General features: G+C 31.8%; 1 pseudogene; it reads left to right on the top strand.

The window, feature by feature from the left end:
* The first annotated feature begins 836 nt into the window (after positions 1-836).
* The window catches only part of LOC119666756, a 5,854-nt pseudogene continuing 264 nt past the window's right edge, over positions 837-6,426 (top strand).

Raw genomic sequence — 6,426 nt, 5'->3', positions numbered from 1 at the left:
TTATAATATATAATGCCAATAACAATTTCTGCCTTCAAAAGGCTGGACTCCTAAGGAACTGCCCATTTCACTCTAAAGACAGGATGGCCCTGTAAGCGTATTACTATATAAAAACTATCACAGTTGGATTCGTTACTGTATATGTACTGTATTTTGAGTCCCTAAGCACCTTTTTTATAGTAAAATTTTTAAACAACTTCAGCAAATAACCTTTGAATATAAAATGCTTGTACTCTGTCAACACCTGTGCTTCATCCAGGATGCAGTTTACAGTTTTTTGGGCTATTAAAACCAAAAACAGAGTAAAAAGTCAGGTGAATATGCAAAAAGCTACATCGTCAACAATTTTTAATTAACTTTAAAAATTCTATTAAACTTTCTCACCGAAATTGAGAACAGCAGCTTTACACGAAATACTTGTGTATATGAAAGGATATTAAAAAACTTACGAAATTAAATAAAACAAAAAAATATTATAAATGAAGCTGCCATTAAAATGTTGCTTTATAATTAAAAATGTTTCTTCATCAATAAAATGAAAAATAAAATTAAGTAAAATAAAATAAATAAAATAAAAAATAAAGTAAAATAAAATAAAAAATAAAGTAAAATAAAATAAAAAATAAAGTAAAATAAAATGCTTAAAATACAAAAAAATACCGAAGAAAATTATTAAATTTATATACCTAGTATAAGGATTAAAATCGCTTGGGGGCACTTTAAATAAATTGCAAAAGTTTCAACACGATTTTCAATAATTAATTACAAATAAACATGAATGCAGTCAATAAATTGACTTTTATTTAATAAATGTTTCGCTTTTCGTTTAATTGCAGGTGCCGGGCCCCAATAGCGTCACTAGACTGTATGGAGGAGTTCAGTGGTACGGGAGGTCATCTTGATTTCGGTATCAAATTTCTCACTACCAATTTTATGTTAAATTTCTTTGCTTTCGATCCCAATAATCCACACTTAATACCCAATTCCAATTCCAATTCTAATTACAATTCCTTAACCATAAAGCGTAGCCATGTTGTTGCGTGTCGTTGTAGCTTTTATAGTGGCATATATATATATATATATATACATATATATAGCAAAATGGTTCTTTAGTTATTAACTAATTGTTGGTATTATTTATAAAGTTTTCTTTTATTCATACATATATCTCATACATATTTGTGTATAGTTTATGTTGTCTACATAATTCTGTTCCTTTTGTAAAATTATCATAAGAAACTAATTTCGACTGTTCTCGCATACAACACGACATGGCATTCATTGTAAATGAGCTACTCCTCCATTCATACCCAAAACTCTTCTTACGTGTCCATCCAACATAAAAAGTATACATTTTTAAGTGAATTTGTATTTTGTGCCTGTAGCAAGGATTCAAAATGTACACAAAATGTTACGTGTCCTGAGTAATGTATAATTTTTGTAATTAATTACTCACATTATTTTTTTTTATTTTTCATTTTTTTTTTGTTTTTATTAATTTTTTTTTGCAGTTAAAGCATTTTTTTCCTATTTCACACAGCCCTTTGACAGCTTTTTTAGAAATTATTATTTGTTCCCTTTTATTTTTTATTTCTTTTTTTTTTTTGTTTTTTTTTTAATATATTTAACACAATTCAGCCTTTTCGTCAAAATAAACTTTGCAATAAATTTTTTGTTTTAGTTGTTTTTTGTCTTTGTGAACTGGCAATTGGTAGTTTTGTCTCTTTGCACTTAATTTTTGTATTAAACGTGATATATAGATCTTGCTTATGAAATTAACGCATAAAACTAATGAAAATGTTCTTGGCAATTCCTTTATTAAAACAAACGAACAATCCTGAAGGCCGCTCTATAAGCCTCGGCTCCAATCCGGCGCTACCGCTGAGGCATGGTTCAACGCCTACGCCGGGCTTACGTTATAAGAATCTAGGCAAAAGTGGTTTACGAGTATCAAATGTTGGCTTAGGTACATGGCCTGTTTTTTCGCCGGGTGTCAGCGATGAGCAAGCAGAAGCAATACTCAAATTGGCCATTGAGAGTGGTATTAATCTGTTTGATATATCGGAGGCGCACTCGGAGACCGAAATTGGTAAAATACTACAACGTACGGGTTGGAAGCGTACAGCTTATGTTATTACAACAAAAGTTTATTGGAGCACAAAGTAAGTTTAATTTATAACAAAAATTAATTATTTTCAATTTTTAGAGTTAATTATTTTTACCGAAAGATACGCTTCTTATAACGACAAAGAAGCTATTTTTTTAAAAGTTAGAAGGTTTCGAATAGCAAAGAAAATACAAGAACAAAAAATTTAGTTGAATTTGGTTATTGAAATTTGGCTGACAACATTCTACAACATCCTTCATAGAATAAACCTAAGAATATTTGTAGTTGTATCGAAATGATGGATCTCTCTGAGAAGATTCTATTGTAGCTCCTCTTAAAATCAGATGACGCCTCTAATCATATTTTGTGTGATTGTCTAGCATTGATCTGGTGAATTAGAAGAATCTAAGGTGCTAATTAAATCTCTGTCTGGTCTTATCAATCTCTGTCTGGTGTTATCAATCTCTGTCTGGTCTTAAATCTCATATACCATTAGGTGATATTTCGCTCTTAAATCATAAGCAGGAGATTGAAATTGATCTAATATTAGAAAATCCTTAACAGGTGAAATTTTGGTTTTCATTTGAAGAACTAAGTGCTTTCTGTTTAGTTAGGGTCGGTTTGTAGTATAAAAGATTTTGAATGTTTCACTTCATTGGTAGCCAACACACTGTTAACTTTTATTATTTTTATTCTAACGAGACCCTCTGCTGATAATTATGTGTCAGTTATGAAGATTCTAACCAATATACTTTTAATGCGTAAAGCGATGTAAGAATACCATTCCGTGTACATAGAAACTATTCAAAAGGCTTGCTCCTACTATCACTTCAGACACATTAACTTCACTTCTCTATATATGCGAAATCATTCAAATATTATAAATTTTCAACAATATATCAATATGAGGTCTATCTCATATACGTGCTAATGGAGGGTCTCACAAAAATTAATATCTCTTAAAAATTAAAAATCTTTTTACAAAGACGTTCTCTGCAGAGAATTTTTTAAATATTATTCCGGGTTTTTTAGTGTAGATAACAAGCATTGTTCTAACTTTTATTCACCTCTGTTTCTTTGGTCTTACAGTGCTATGAACTGGTACTTTAACTATTGTTTATTTTAATGACATATTTGAGCTATATTGAACATTCAATGAATGCTCTAGTGAAGTGTAAAATTTAAATTGACTATCATAATTTATTTGTTATAGAACATTTTTAATATACATATAATATACATAATTACTTAACACGATTTTGAGATGTATTTTTTCTTTTCATTTTTTGATTTATTTTAGATCTGATGAACGTGGTCTTTCCCGTAAACATATAATTGAATGCGTAAAGGCTAGTCTACAGCGCTTACAACTGCAATACATCGATATTGTTATTATACATAAAGCCGATGCCATGTGCCCCATGGAAGGTAATTCAAAATAAGAAAATAAAATTTTATATATCAAATAAATTTTTTTAATATGAAAAATATTTTTTTTTTTCGTAAAACTTTTTGTTTGTATTTTAATCAGAAGTTGTACGTGCCATGAACTACGTTATACAACAAGGTTGGGCTATGTACTGGGGTACGGCACGTTGGTCACAAGTTGAAATTATGGAAGCGTATACCAACTGCCGTCAGTTCAATTGCATTACGCCAATTGTCGAACAATCTGAATATCATATGTTCTGTCGTGAGAAATGTGAACTTTATTTACCAGAAATGTATAATAAAATTGGTGTGGGTCTAATGGCTTGGGGACCACTATCAATGGCTTTAAGTGATACACAAAATGGTGAGAAAATATTTTTACCAAAAGGTTCATTTAAAACAAAAAGTCAAAGCTATTCTTGGACTGAAGATGAAGTTAATCGTAATGTGAGTTTATTTCATCAATTCATTATTTTAAAAATATTTATTTACGTATCTTTTACATATAACTTAGGCCGCATTATCACCTCAAGGTAGTTGGGGCAAGGATCGCATCGAGGAAGGTCGTAGACATTGTGATCGATTAAGAGATCTTGCTGCTTTAGCAGAGAAATTAGGCTGTAGCCCTGCGCAGCTCTCTATTGCTTGGTCACTTAAACATGAACCAGTGCAATGCTTACTTTTGGGTGCTACATCAGCAGAGCAATTGCATCAGAGTTTGCAGTCTCTGCAGGTAATATTCCCTTTATAATAACAAATTTATAAGCATAAGTAAGTTTTAAATTCAGTACGTTTCGGGACTTTAACATGGCTAAATTTTGGTGTACTTTAGAGGCTGATAAACTGATTGACTAATATTTTTTCAGAGATACTACTAATCGGATCATTATTAGCTATTAGACACCTATTAGATAGATCATTACTATTATTAGATAACAGCTATTAGATATTAGCTATTAGATCACTCATATTCTATAATTAAAAATTTTTTTATTCTCGAATTAAATACTGCTTATGTGCAACGTTTAAAAATAAAATATTTGAAGAGATCATTATATAATTATATATAACATTATATATTTGAAGAGATCCATATAATGGTCCTGTGAATGAACCTTTACAACCATGTGATCTCAACCCTCAAAGTCGGAGGGTTGAGATCGCATTGTCTCTGAGGATATACAAGTCGTTGGTTAAAACAGAGTCTTTGAACTACTTAGAAGCCAACATTTATAAATTATATAGTCGTTGCCTTTATACGGTCTCAACTGCTCGAAGTGTTGAAGGTATGCACTTCCAGTTGCTTTTCATTGACAACATTGAATCATTATCACAATATTAAAATAAAATATTGAAAGAGGTCATTATTACAGGTACGTTCACAATTATGTAATCTCAACCCTCTGACTTTGTTTTCTATAGGGATATATTAAGTCGCTACGGCTCTTCTCTAAATCATATTCAAATATTAACGTCATCTCTTCGAAAATGTCATTTTTCTTGAGAACGTTTAAGAAAGTTTCTTCAAAAAATAAATTGGTATCATTTTGCAAGCAAATTTTAGACCAAATAAATAAACATTCTCCGAATTATAAAATTTCATATTCTGCATAGATTAAAATCATAATTTTTAACAATATGTGTAATGAAAATGGCTACTTGTAATAATTTTTATTAACTTTAATTTTTAGCTACTGCCACGCCTTTCGACAAGCGTTATGTTGGAACTTGAACGCATACTCGAAAATAACCCGGTACGACCGCCAATGATATCGACGTTGGCCCTTCGGTGACAATCAGCGTTCCCCCAGGGCCCACCGAGCCTTAGTGGTGGCGGTCCCTGCGGGGCGGAATCACCAAAAAATGAAGAGGAGGCCTTCTGTGAAGATACCGATGCAAAGGATGCTTCAAAGCAAGGTTTCTGTGTTATTCAGTGACGAAAGGAGTCCTTAGATAACGATAATAAATTTTTGAAACCGATTAGTAGTAAAACTAGTTTAAGTAGTACGACTATGACAACAACAATAAGTAAACATGATCTACAATTACAACAACAACAACAGCAACAAACAAACCAGCAGCAACAACAACAACGTTCTTCATTATTATATAAAAATTTTACTAATACAAGTTATACAATTAATAATATTAATAAAACAACATTAGCCACACCAACAACTTCAGCGACAACATATATAACAAGCGGTACCGATAATGCTACTTTCATACAAATAGATTCGTTAAATAATAATACAAATTCACTTGTTTCGACTACGTTAGCAGCAAATGAATCCACTACCATTGCAATTAATAATAATAATGGCACTATCGATACCACAACAATCGATACATCAATCGATATCTCCAGCACTGCTCAAACGAAAACACAAAAGCGTTGTTCATTACTTAATTTTAAATCTTTCGACTTTAATATTAAATCTTTATATTCGGGATTACGTAGTAGCAATAAAACCTCACAAACGCAATCAACAACAACAATAGCGGGTAATGCAAATGGCAGTAGCGGTCTGATAACAGATACACCGACCGGTCAACGTACACCAGCCGTTAATAATCGTATGCCGCCATATTTAAAAATCGAAGCTGTCGACACTGAAGAATCGGAGAATTTACTTTTAGATTATCCACAATCGCCCTACTCATCAAGACGCAATAGCTCACAAGAGAATCGCTCTAGTACACAGCTGTTGCATATAAGTCATCGTATGGAAGATATGTCACGTTCACAGGCTAGTTCGCCTTCACCATATTTTCTTTCTCCATATGTTTATGATATGGCAACTGGTGGTAATATAAGACGTTCCTCTACTTCAGACATACAGTGTAAACGCAGCGGTTCTTCAAGTGGCAGTGATAGTCGACGTCCG

This window comes from Teleopsis dalmanni, chromosome 1 (assembly GCF_002237135.1).
Source record: "Teleopsis dalmanni isolate 2A chromosome 1, ASM223713v2, whole genome shotgun sequence".
Taxonomy (NCBI): Eukaryota; Metazoa; Arthropoda; class Insecta; order Diptera; family Diopsidae; genus Teleopsis; species Teleopsis dalmanni.
The sequence above is the reverse complement of the archived record's forward strand: the minus strand, read 5'-3'. Positions and strand labels throughout refer to the sequence as shown.